This window comes from Zingiber officinale, chromosome 2A (assembly GCF_018446385.1).
Source record: "Zingiber officinale cultivar Zhangliang chromosome 2A, Zo_v1.1, whole genome shotgun sequence".
NCBI classification, from domain to species: domain Eukaryota; kingdom Viridiplantae; phylum Streptophyta; class Magnoliopsida; order Zingiberales; family Zingiberaceae; genus Zingiber; species Zingiber officinale.
The window spans coordinates 22,451,654-22,464,976 of NC_055988.1; the positions used below are offsets into that span (position 1 = coordinate 22,451,654).

General features: G+C 33.8%; 3 pseudogenes; 2 read left to right on the forward strand and 1 right to left on the reverse strand.

Moving 5' to 3' along the window:
* Positions 1-3,148: 3,148 nt before the first annotated feature.
* LOC122043581 overlaps positions 3,149-13,323 on the reverse strand; it is a 74,971-nt pseudogene continuing 64,796 nt past the window's right edge.
* Positions 8,647-8,768, forward strand: LOC122044486 (annotated as a pseudogene).
* Positions 9,386-9,569, forward strand: LOC122044475 (annotated as a pseudogene).

A 13,323-nucleotide genomic window follows, 5' to 3' on the forward strand; every position in this document is an offset into this window, starting at 1 on the left:
TCATTCTTTAACTTTCAAAGCGGACTATAATTTAGGAGTGTCAATTTAGATGAGTGGGATGAGTTTAGTTCGGCTTGAAGCAAAGATTTTATAAAAAAAAATTAATTCGAACCTAACCCCAATCTGAATACAATTTGAAATCCTTAAATCTGAATTTAAATAATTTGACCAACTTGAATAACTTAATTAAAAATATTGTTTTGCTTGTTATTTTTATTATAATTTTTTATTTTTATCTCAATAATTTATCATTATTATACTAACTTTAATATTGATATTCATAATTTTAAAAATAAAATTTGATTTAATTTAAAAAATTCACTAAATCCTAAATTTAGGTATCCTAGTCAATCTGGATTTCGATCCAATCCTAGCACAACTTAAAAACCCTCCGATCTAAATATGAAAATTTCTAATCTAAGTTGGATATTTTTCGGGTTGATTCGGATTTATGGATAAGATTTATTTTTGACATCTCTAATTATAAATTATTAAGAAAATTTAATGAAATTTTGTTCCTAGTTTTACTATATACCCACACAATTCAGCTACCAACCCAATGTGTATGCTATTATAAACGAAATATGATATCCTGTGTGACGTGCACAGTATGCGACTGTTCGCGTCGCGCAGGATATCAACACTTTTTTTTTCTTTTTAATTAATTTTTTTAAATTTTGAATTACAAACAAAAATTAAAATTTTTTTTTTAAATTTTATTTCTAGGGTTTATGTTTTCTAAATGGGTTATAATTTGTAAGTTATTTTTTTTTTTAAGATTTTACCACTAGGGTTCAGATTTCCCAATTCGGTTATAGTATTTAGTAAAAAAAAATTAAAAATAAAATAAATTTAGATATTTATGGAGTATTGTAATGTGTTTAGGGGATATATTCATGCATTAGGGATTTATATATAAGGAAATATTGATTTTTTAAAATTCAAAATCAAAATAATAGATATCGTATGATATTAATTATTATTATTATTATTTAAAAATTTTGAATTAAAAAAATTAATTAAAATATTTTTTAAGATTTTATTTTAGGGTTCATACTTCCCAATTGGGTTATAATTTTCAAGCTATTTTTTTTTTTAACATTTTACTTCTAGGGTTAAGACATCCCAATTGGATTATAGTGTTTAGTAAAAAGAAAAATGAAAAATGAAATAAATTTAAATATTTATGGAGTATTATAATATGTTTAGGGGATATATTTATATATTAGGAATTTATATATAGAAATATTGATTTTTTTAATTCAAATTAAAAAAATTAGAAAAGTCTAAAATGCTGTGCGCGTGCAGTCGCGCACAGTGCAATGCACAGCATATCACCACTCATTATAAAATTTATATAAACACAAAATATATATCATGCCAGGCCAAACAAAATCTATATATATTTAGATATTATTACATTTTTAATTTGAAATTGATTGATTAAAATTTTTATATTTTAAAGTTTATTTATTTGATTAATGAGTTTAATGTTACAGTTTTTTTTTAAAAATTTTATTTACAAATTTAATAACAAGTTTGTTAATAAATATAGTTTACAAGTTTTGTTTCATTGTTTGTGAATATAATTTTTGAATAATTTAAAATCTTTGTTTTTAAGAAATTTATTTATTTTTTAATGAATTAATCAAGCTTATTTATTTAATTCATATCGAATAAATATAAATAAATGATTATCGAGTTAAACACTAAATTTTCTCATAAATGTTTAATTTATTTTTGTTATCGAATATATAGATAGTGGAAATTGTATTTGAATTTTAAAAAAGATAAAATTATGATGTTATTTCTAGATCTCATTTGATCAGTTAAACTTATGAGTCTGAGAAATTTCTATCATTTTGATTTTTTTTCTTATTGTAATAGAAAAAAAAAATATTGTTATCCCTCATAATTTGTCGATTTTTTTAGAATGCATCTTTATGGTTTTTGAATCATTCATTTACCTTTACAATAGTTTTAATTTATTGAGTGCAAGTTTTTTTTTACAATTAACTTAAGCCATATAAATTTAGAATTTCCATTATTTTTTAATGTTACAAACTTATATTTGCAATTGGTATACATGTCATAAAACCAAAAAGCTAATAATCTCTTAGAATTTAACTACATGTTGGAGATAGAGATGTTCTTTGTATATATTACAAGAAGTTAACAAGTTAATGACGAGTTCCTCTAACAAATAGATCTTTGCCATTAGATGATCTCGATAGGTTGAGGACAAGCAATGAGTCCATTTTTGCCCACCATATCAAAGATTGAACTAATTCTAGCATGCCTTATCGCGTCTTGAATTGGTTTGCTCAAATCATACATTTTTTATTGTATTGATAATGACAAATCTAAGATTTGCACCCTAAAAGTAAGTTAATTTGATAGGAATATTATAGCGAGGATTTGAGTTATGAAGTCTGATTTACTGATTTTTGATGAATGTATATATTTGCAATGCTGAAGAATACTTTTGAGTCGCGAGATTTATCCCATCGCCATTAGTGTTCAATCAACCTAATCATGGAGCCTCCGAGGCTATGGTGTAGCGGCAGGGCATCTACACCCACGGTTCAAGCCCCAGCTATGGCGAATTTACAGGAATTTTTCCTCTAAATGGGGCACGCAACTAAAAGATGTTGGGCTTCTAGGCTGCCCACTGCGAGCCCTTCCCGATTTACCTTGGTGTCCGGTGGAAAACGTTCGAGGGACCGGGTCGGTCATCCCATGCTCGGCGTTACTCAGCCTGGTTAATTATTTTTAAGACTAGCTTAACATTACAAGACAACATTGGGAAGATGTAGAACCAATATCATCACATCTAAAACCCTTATTGTCTCAATCATTTTGATTTTACAACACACATTACAAGAACTAAAACAAAAACATTTTAGATACAAGTCAATCACTAGAAATCTTCTCTAACCGTATGAAAATGATAAGAAATCCACATGCGAACTCAATTTGTTAGATGTTTAAAGCAGTCCATTCCCACGCATTTATTGTTCGACCATATATCTGAATATTTGCCAAATCTTGAATCTATCGATCAATTCCCTCATTGTCCATGGTATAAACAGGGATTTGACAGTTCTTATTGTTATTCTTTGGGTCATTTATTAGACTCAGATCATCTTCATCTTCCTTGTAAGTTTTCACATATGTTTCGGCACTTGCCAAAATCAATCTTTCTACCATAAAAAGCTGATAGTTGTTCTCGACCACCGAGTCGAATATGTTTGTAAAGTTCGATGAGCATGCCAATTTGTACCTGTTACAAAGTTTGCACTCACATACAAAAACCAACATATATCCAATGCAGAAGTGCACGAATAGATGAAGTAACAAAAAAAACAAAAAGTAGTCCGGTGCATAAAGCTCCCGTTATGCGGGGTCTCGAGGAAGGATCCATTGTATGCAGCCTTATCCTGCTTTTTTGCAAGAGGTTGTTTCCAGGATTCGAACCCGTGACCTTTTGGTCACAAAGCAACAACTTTACCGTTGCAAGAGGCTGCACGAATAGATGAAGCAAAGAAGTTTATTTATTTCGATAGACAAAGCATAAATTCCAGAAATTATAAATTTAAAGAACAGAGAGATTCTTATGAATGACAAAAACAACACTTTAAAAATAGATTAAGAGATTGATAGACACATGGAAGTAGGAGGGTTGTAATCAAAGTTCATTCTTGTCATATTTTATGAATCTACTAAATCTTATTGCATTCTATAATAATAACAAGAATGAAAAGTTATCCATATGCGTTGAAGAAATTCTCCAGTGGTATCTCAATATGCATCATTTGTCTGCCACAAGAACAAATTCATCAAATGTTCTCATGTCACACGTTTGCAAGACTTTTGTGGCAAGTAGAGCAATGAAACTAAGAAAGAGTCACACGAGTCCAACACCAATTATTCATTTGAATGTCATAGAAACATCAGAGCTCATGAAAAAAATGAATTTCTCTGGAAGGGTTTGTGTCATAGAAACATCACAACCCTAACAAAAAGTGAATTTCTCTTGAAAGATATTTTACTTGTATTATGAGATAGTTATTAGCTATTTTGCAAGTCAAATAACAATTTGGAGAACCAATACCTTATCTGCTACATTCATTAGTCTTTTGGCAGCCATCGTAGGAAGAAAATCATGTGGTAGCAAAACAGAGCTGTGATTGGTTCGATCCTTGCACTCCATAGACCTGGATGTTCATCATGGTCAAGACTAGAGCTTGAAGATTCAAGATCACCTAGCAAAGTATCGGACCATTTAACCATGGCGACATCTTGGGAAATAAAGAAAATTTCATGTGCGGATTACTTACCATGCAAGAGGACTCGCAGTGCGGTTAATTAGTAGCACATTGGAGTAGTGATTATTTTCGTTGAGATCACTCCTGCTAACTCCATTCACGTGAATCACTCCTTTTCTTCTTAATTTCGAATTTGTTGACAATATGTGTGACCATGCCTTTGAGTTGTCCGAAATCACTCCTATTTTACTTGAAATGAGATCCAAATCCTATAAAGAATCAAGAGAAGCAGAACTTGTAGCCCAACTAAAAAAATCAAGTTACCATAACCAATTGCATTGATTGAACCGATATCAGTGCAAAAATGTAAAGACAAGCACATAAAGCATAGTCGGGATAAGAATTCCTAAAAGAAAATTGGCCCAGGACACTAATTGAAAGATAAAGAGAAAAGGATAATGAATCTAGAAAGTGCATTTGATGAAGAAGATATTCAAAGGGAACTTGATAAATGAAAGCATTTCAAACAAATAGCCATACAAGGTTTCATACGAGTCATTGAAATGACATCTCTAATATTCTTAAATTCACTATACACTAAAAAATTAAGGTATCTTGCACAAAAAGACTGGCTCAGATTCCAGTCTCTTAGTCTAACTAAAACACGAAAACAGCTGCACAATTTTCATTCGATTTTAAATATAGAGAGGAATGTGCATATCTTTCAAGTTACAAGTAGATTTGATATCAAAGTGACAATCTAGCTATGTCAAATTGCTAAAGAAATTAAATATTAACAAAACATACATTAGACAAAGTGGAATGGAACCCACTGCACAACCTATCAGAAAGAGTATATGATCCACGGGAAAGATGCAGAAAGCTACATGAAAGAGTATATGAGCATAAGTTTACCCGCTATTGATTAAATAAAAAAGGAACAAAATTTGCACAATGCTTCATTAAAGTTTTAGAAAAACACAAAAATAATGTCTGTGACTTGTCAAATAATGTAACAGGAGTTGAGTAATTGTACATTCCATCTGTATTTGGATTTCCGCTTTGGTGCAGGATCCTTGTTATGTGTTGGATTGATGCACATTCTAGAAGGCATCACAAATACTCTGCAAATTTTTTAAACAAGCATAATGTCAGTACAAAACAACTATTAATTAATTCCTCCATCTAGAATTCTTCCTACAAATTTTTTATACGCAAGGAGTGAACTTTAACACCCAAATCAAATGCTCAAAGGCAAATCTTCATAATCCCAGAAACTTGGAGTGTTCTTAATTCCAATTCAACGAATCAAAGAAGATCATCCACAATAGTGATGGAATATTAAAGCAAGGTAGTAGACCAGAAGAGAAATTGATGGGACCTTCCGAGGAAGAGGGCTTCTTGGAGGGTGCATTGGAGGCTGGACTCTTGGTGTCGCAGTGCTTTCCGGGGCAATCAATGCGGTCGCCCCAATACAAGTACTTGCTCTCCACCACCTCCTTGGCGGCGTCCCTCGACGACGTTGAGGAAGCAGGGATCGCAGAGGAGAAGGCAACCCAGAGGAGCGCGAGGGCAGCGGCAGAGATGAGGAAGAGTTATACGACGAGGTGCCGTTGGAACCGAAGAATCGCCATAATGGTGAGAGTCCGAGGTGTCGTTCACTAAATTCATCAATCTACGAGACGAACTAATTTTGTAATGATATTTGAGAATATACATTAAAACCTATTAATGGGGATGTAGCTCAAATGGTAGAGCGCTCGCTTAGCATGTGAGAGGTACGGGGATCGATACCCTGCATCTCCATATTTTATTAGTTTATGTTTTTTATTTTGTATGTGAAAGTAATAAAACTCTTTATATATAATTTTATTATTCTAGGTACTCATTTATGAGAAATTCATGAACATACAATAGTGTTAAGTTTTTTTTAGAGTTTAGGTTAAAAAAGTGAACATTTTTTTTTAACAGGTTTTCGTTGATGATCTTGGATTGATAACCAAGGTTATCAAGAATAACTTCCAAAAAAACACACCCTAAATGATCATGATTTGCGTATACATGGGTGTGCATGATAACAAAACACTATAAATATAGTTTTGATATTCTGCATACCTTACTCTGCACATCTCTTGAGTATCCAATTTGTTTTTAAAATTTAATTTTTTGTTATGCTTAATACTATAATCCAAATCCTACACTCAAAAGACAAACTCTTATTGACATAAGTGGAGCTAAAAAAATTCGTATTTCGCTGATTCAATGTGCTGCCCACGAATGTCGCCTAGGCTAGCATCCGTGTGTGTATAGTATGTTATGCGATCGTCCGTGCCTGATTGGTAGAGGCACCTAGAATTGATCAAGGCGTCTCAATTTTTTTTATATTTTAAAATTAAAAAAATCCATAAATCGGAGCTAAAAGAAATATCCTATATATATATATATATATATATATATATATATATATATATATATATATATATATATATATATTATACCCGTGAGTATCTAATTTTGTTTAATTTGAACATTATAATTTAACATATATAGACACTAAAGGTAAAATCTAATTAGTTTAAACTCGGAGCTTAAAAAAATAAAATAAAATAACACATGTATTTCAATTGGGGTGTCTGGATCAATTCTATGCGCTCGACAACACAGTTGTGGACTGTTCCACTACAAAAAAAAAACAGCATTACTGACGGAATATTCCGTCGTAGTTCTGTCGGTAGAGGCATTTATCGACGGAAAATAAAGTGTCGGTGTAAAATTCGTCGCAAAATTATACTCCGACGGAATTACTGTTCCGTCGGTACATTTACCAATGGAATAACTAGTTCCATCGGTAAATATATACCGACGAAAAAGTTATTCTGTCGACAATTTTCGCTATCCTAATCTATGAGCCCGACAACAGAGTTGTGGACTGTTCCACCGTGAACGATATATATATATAGGTGCCCCTCTTGTATTAGATTTATTTTTTAAAATTTATTTCTTTTAGCTCCTGAGTTAAGCCGATTAGATTTAAACTTTAGGGTTTAGGAGTTGGATTATAGTGTTCAAGCTAAAAAAATTAGAATTAAAAAATTTTAAGTACTCATGGGGTATATAATATATGTATTTTGGGTGTTTAGGATTTTACAATTTAAAGGAATAAATTAAAAAAAAATTGAGATGCTTGGATCAATTCTAGGCGCGTGAATTGTTCTGCAGCGAATGATCCTTGTAAATTTCTTATGAAGGAGATCAATGATCATAAGCAAGGAAACCGGAAATCTCCATGTTTCAGGAGATACATTCTCTCGTGAAACATAGAACAAACACACTATTGTAAAACAACAAATTACTACAATCAAAGTTAACTGCGAAATTGAATCATTACCCGTTCAGCAAGCACGCAAGCTTTGCTAGGAGTCCCAACACCAACTGCAATTTGTTTAACTCCTGCTGCATCAAATTTGGATGAGTTTGCAGGTATCAAAAGAGAAGAGCTAAACTCACCAACAAAAACATCCAAACTGCCTCATGAGTGCAACCACTGAAACACACTGATCTACACAAAAGTAGTTGATCATGTATCAATCAATCTGCTAGGACAATGAAACGGAACAGCTAACAATTGCCTAATCGAACAAACTAAGAGCAGGTGGTAATCAGATCTAGAGAAGAAAGATTTAGAAAATCAGTAGTTAGTATGAACGGGAGAAGGGAAAAAAGGAAGCAATTTGATATTTCATTTTGGTCCCAGAGATCGCTGAGGAACAGGGCTCTCCAGTGCCCCCCCCGCGAATACACGGATACCATCAAGGGCATCCCAGGTTGCGGTCTAATTGACGCCGCTAGTAGCGACTGCAACAGAGGAACCATGCGACGCAGCTTGAAGGATCGGCATCTGAAGCCGACTAGTGACGAGCCGAGTGAATCGGGGGATCAAACCCACAGATGGCTTCGGCGGAGAATTCGATCAGCTTACGAGGGAGCGAGGCGGAGAGAGGGTGAGCGACGGAGGAGAGGTCCTGCTCGCCGACGCAGCTGCAGTGGCGAAGCAACAAACCTTAACAACCTCCAGAACAAAATCTCAAGCAACAAGACTCTCCTTTCTTTTCCGCGGTCAAGGAGAAGGAGACATGAGAAAGATCACGGTTTGCAATGTACTCTCGCCTCTTCTTAAAAAAAAAACTCTAATGGCCATTTAGACTAGGTGGAGTTGTACTCTCGCCTCTTCTTACAAACAAAAAAAAAATTGTAATGACCTTTTATACTAGATGGAGTTTAGAGTTTAGGGTTTAGAATTTAGTCCCATATCGTTTGTTTTTGATTGACGGAGTGGAACTAGTGCTATAAAAGAAGAGGCTATGACTCTAATTTATTCATATCTTTCTCAGCCTTTTGGCTAAGATCAAGTGTAGAATTTGTTCTTATTAGTTTAATATCTAATACGTGGACCATTGGTTCACTATGATATTAAATTAATTTTTGTTTTGGGGAGAGACAGGGGTGTAGCTAGGATTTTTGATCATGAAACGAGAAAGGAATAACTTACAACTCTTGGAAGATCATTGCTTTTGAGAAAAATAGATAAGATAAAATAGAGAGGAAGATGTAAAAAATGGAGAACTTTACTTTCTTCGTTAGCGTTTCGATGAGCTCGACAGCAACACAAAGAAAATAAGGTAAGACAAAACATGACTATTTTGTTGTGCCAATAAAATCCTAAAAAATACCAAAAGAGGAAGAAGATTGGGGTTTGATGGCTACTTGATCTTGTTGCTAGAAGAGGGCAGCAACTGGTGTTATATTTCTTGCTTGCAGGAGAAGAGAAATGAGAAGAAAAAACTTTCTTTTCCGCGGTCAAGGAGAAGGAGACGTGAGAAAGATCACGGTTTGCAATGTACTCTCGCCTCGTCTTAAAAAAAAAACTCTAATGGCCATTTAGACCAGGTGGAGTTGTACTCTCGCCTCTTCTTACAAACAAAAAAAAATTGTAATGACCTTTTATATTAGATGGAGTTTAGAGTTTAGGGTTTAGAATTTAGTCCCATATCGTTTGTTTTTGATTGATGGAGTGGAACTAGTGCTATAAAAGAAGAGGCTATGACTCTAATTTATTCATATCTTTCTCAGCCTTTTGGCTAAGATCAAGTGTAGTATTTGTTCTTATTAGTTTAATATCTAATACGTGGACCATTGGTCCACTATGATATTAAATTATTTTTTGTTTTGGGGAGAGATCATCTACTAGATCTTTCGTGTGTTATCCTTGTGTTGTACTATTGTAGGGTTCGTGTGTTAAGTTCAATTAAATTTTTATATTAAGGTGGTGTTTGGTTTAGAGGTTTGGAAATAAGGGAATGAATTCATTTCCAAACCTGGATGAAACCCACCCCCTCCCTTAGGTTTTGATGGAATGGGATTAAGAATTAAGTTTTTGACAAAAATACCCTTAGTATATTTGTTTAATTTTTCTTTCATTTCATTCTCTCTCCATGTTCTCTCTCATCATACTTTCTCTCTCCTCATTCTATCATCATATTTTTTCTTTCAACATATTTTATCTCTTCTTATTCTTTCTCATCACACATTCTTTACAATTTTCTCTCTCATCATACACTCTCTCTCATTATTTTCTCTCTCTTCATTCTCTCATTTTTTTCATCATACTTTTTCTCTCATCATTCGTTCTCTCTCCTAAATCTCTCTTACCATACTCTCTCTCTCCATATTTTATCTAATCACACTTTCTCTCTCTTCATTCTCTTCCATCACTCTCTCTCTCCTTATTCTCTCTCATCACACATTCTCTACCATTTTCTCTTTGTATTCTCTCCATTATTTTCTCTCTCATCACTCTCTCTCATTATTTTATCTCTCTTCATTTTTTCATCATACTTTCTCTCTCCTCAATCTCTCTTACCATACTCTCTCTCCATATTTTCTCTCATCCCACTTTCTCTCTCTTCATTCTTTTCCATCAGACACTCTCTCCTCATTTTCTCTCATCACACTTTCCCTTCTTCATTTTTTCCCATCACACATTCTCTCTCATCACATTTTCTCATCATACTTTCTCTCATCACACTTTCTCTCTCTTTATTTTTCCCAATTACTCTTTCTCTCTCAACACACTTTCTCTCTCATCATACTTTTTCTCTTCTCAATCTCTCCTATCAAGCTCTCTCTCCTCATTTTCTCTCATCATACTTTCCCTCTCTTCATTTTTTCCCATCACACTTTCTCTCTCATCATATGTGTCTCTCACATTCAATTTTACTTTCCATCTAATTTTTTCTCTTATTTTCCTCTAAGGGTAAAAAAGAAAATTTAAGTTCATTCCGATTGAAAATATTCAACTAACCAAACATTACTTTTAGGAATGATACCCAAGCTCACACTCATTCCCATTCCACAATACTATGATACCTATTCCCATTCCGATTCCTTGGAGAGAACCAAACACCACCTAAATTAAGTTTATTTTTAAATTATTTATTACAGTCCATGAAATTAAATCATAAAATTTTATATATTTTAAAATAAATACAAAACACATAAAAAATAATCAAATTTTTTTACTGATTTAATTATTAATTTTTAGTTAATAAATAAGAAATTTTAAAATTATAATTGAATAAATTGATGTTTTCTTAGATGAAATTTTGAAATAATTTAATTAAAAATTTAAATTTGATTAGGTTATTCATTTAAAATTTTAAATGTTATCAAGTTCTCAATTTAATTGGTATCAAGTATTCAACTTGCAAATCCTCCAGCCATGAAAATTTTTAACCGGTCTATCAGTCCAGTGTTCTTAGATCAACCGTCCATTAGAAAAAATTCATCAGTTAATTCACCAAGATTTAAACACGATCCTTAAATCTTTGAGAAACTAAAAAAGTGCCCTACCGTGGTACTATTACACAAGAACAACCTTATTTATTGCTTAAAACTTATTCAATTAGTTATTAAATTTAATAATTTAAACTTATTTTATTTTATTTATTTAACATGTTTATAAAAAGTTATTGATGATTATTATTCACTAATATACTTGTTCAAATTTATTCATAAGTCATTGAAACATGTCCAATTAATTAAAATTGTGTTGTATTGAATGCACATAAATAATTCCATATTAAATTGAACACCAAACTTATTTTTGAACCATTGGTTCATTTACTGCCCTATCCAGCACGCTTGGGATATGCAACGAGGGCAGAATGATAGGGCACAGTTGGGATATGTACCGAGAGCACAATGTTGTTGCCATCTCGATGATCTTGAACCAACTCCAGACCAATGCTTTGGATAAACATGCTCGCTCAGTCAAACTGATAAGTAAATTGTTCGGTCACACTGAAAGAACAAGCCAAATGAAAGTGTCACGCCCCGGGAAAGTCCCTGTCCGAAGAAATTTCGGCAGCACCTCCCCTGTACGGCGGACAATATGAAACTTTCTACATCCACAATATACATCAGCCACATGCGGCTGGAATATATACACAACCACACAGATATATATATATATATATATATCATCAGCCCTCTCGGCTGGAACAAAACCAACACAACGGAAAATGACAGAAATCACATACAAACCAAAACACAAAAAACTACTAGCCGGATAGGCTTACACAACCAACAACCAATACAAAATATCACATAACAACATCAACACTCGAAAAACAAAATCGGAGTACAGAGCTAAACAAACTGATACATAAACAAACAAAACATAAGTGAAATCGATAAGTCTTCTGATGTGACGTGGGGACCAGCAGACAGGATACTCCAAGCGACACCATAAACAACCTGGTACCTGAAAAAAAATATAGTGTCCACGGGGGTGAGTTCAACAACTCAGCAGATACCAATAGACATGTCTAGTAAGATATATCTAACAGCAATAAACATGGAATACAACTCCCTAATCATATTTAGGAAATATGTAAAACTGAAAGGTAACTGAGGAAGCTGTACTCACCAGGAACTCCTATCCAGACAAAAGGGTCGTCAAACCAGATACACACTATGCCTCCTGTATGCATGTCAAACAAATGCATCCACCAAAATGCAGCATATAAGTGCAGCAAACACAAGCAAATAAATGCAATAAATGCATATGGTGCCAATGACATGGTCACCCCTGACGCCAGTCAGTCATCTCACACACAAATGGTGAGATTGAGTGGGTAGGGTTGTGACAACCGTGCACTCTGACATCACTACCCCTGATGAGTGACTGAGTGGACGGGATGTTGTCGGAGTACATACATACTCCTACCCCAAATCATAACTGGGGGAGCGCAATGCTCTCATCTCCCGGTGCACTATGACGGGGAGGGATCCCTGACGTGCTACCACGCTGCGTCACACTACCCATGAGCGGACCAACGGAGCACCGAACATAGCCAAAACTGACGTGCTACCACGCTGCGTCACGCTACCCATGAGCGTCAACAACGGAGCACCGAACAGTGATGAAACCGACGATGTGCTCGACAATAATGGAGCAATCTATCACACAACATAAAATCATGTGAATGGTGCATGACACTAAGCATGACAATATCCTGATTAGCATAGAAAAATCTATATATATATATATATAATATGAAAACCGCAGTATCAGCAAGTCAAATCTATGGATCTAGGGTATACAGGTCCTCTATGGTATAACAACCTAGATTCTGAACATATCCCCCTCCATAACATATGTACCAACAATATGCACAGATCAAACAAAAAGGGTCTAGGTACACAAATCAGATATGATATACAAATATAGGTACACAAGTCAGGTATGATATAAAAAAACCTAGATGAATATCAGATTATCTAGATACACATGCCAGAAAATAAAATCCAGAACCTAGTCCTAACCTCAGTAAGATATGGTATGTCACTTACTCTAGGATCTAAGGTACTCATGACAATAATCATGAAGTATAAAACATGGATACATAACAAGCGACCAAACAGATCATGCTATGGGTATCAAACCGTGACATACCAAAGACAAACATTGTCACGCCCCGGAGGAGTCCCTGTC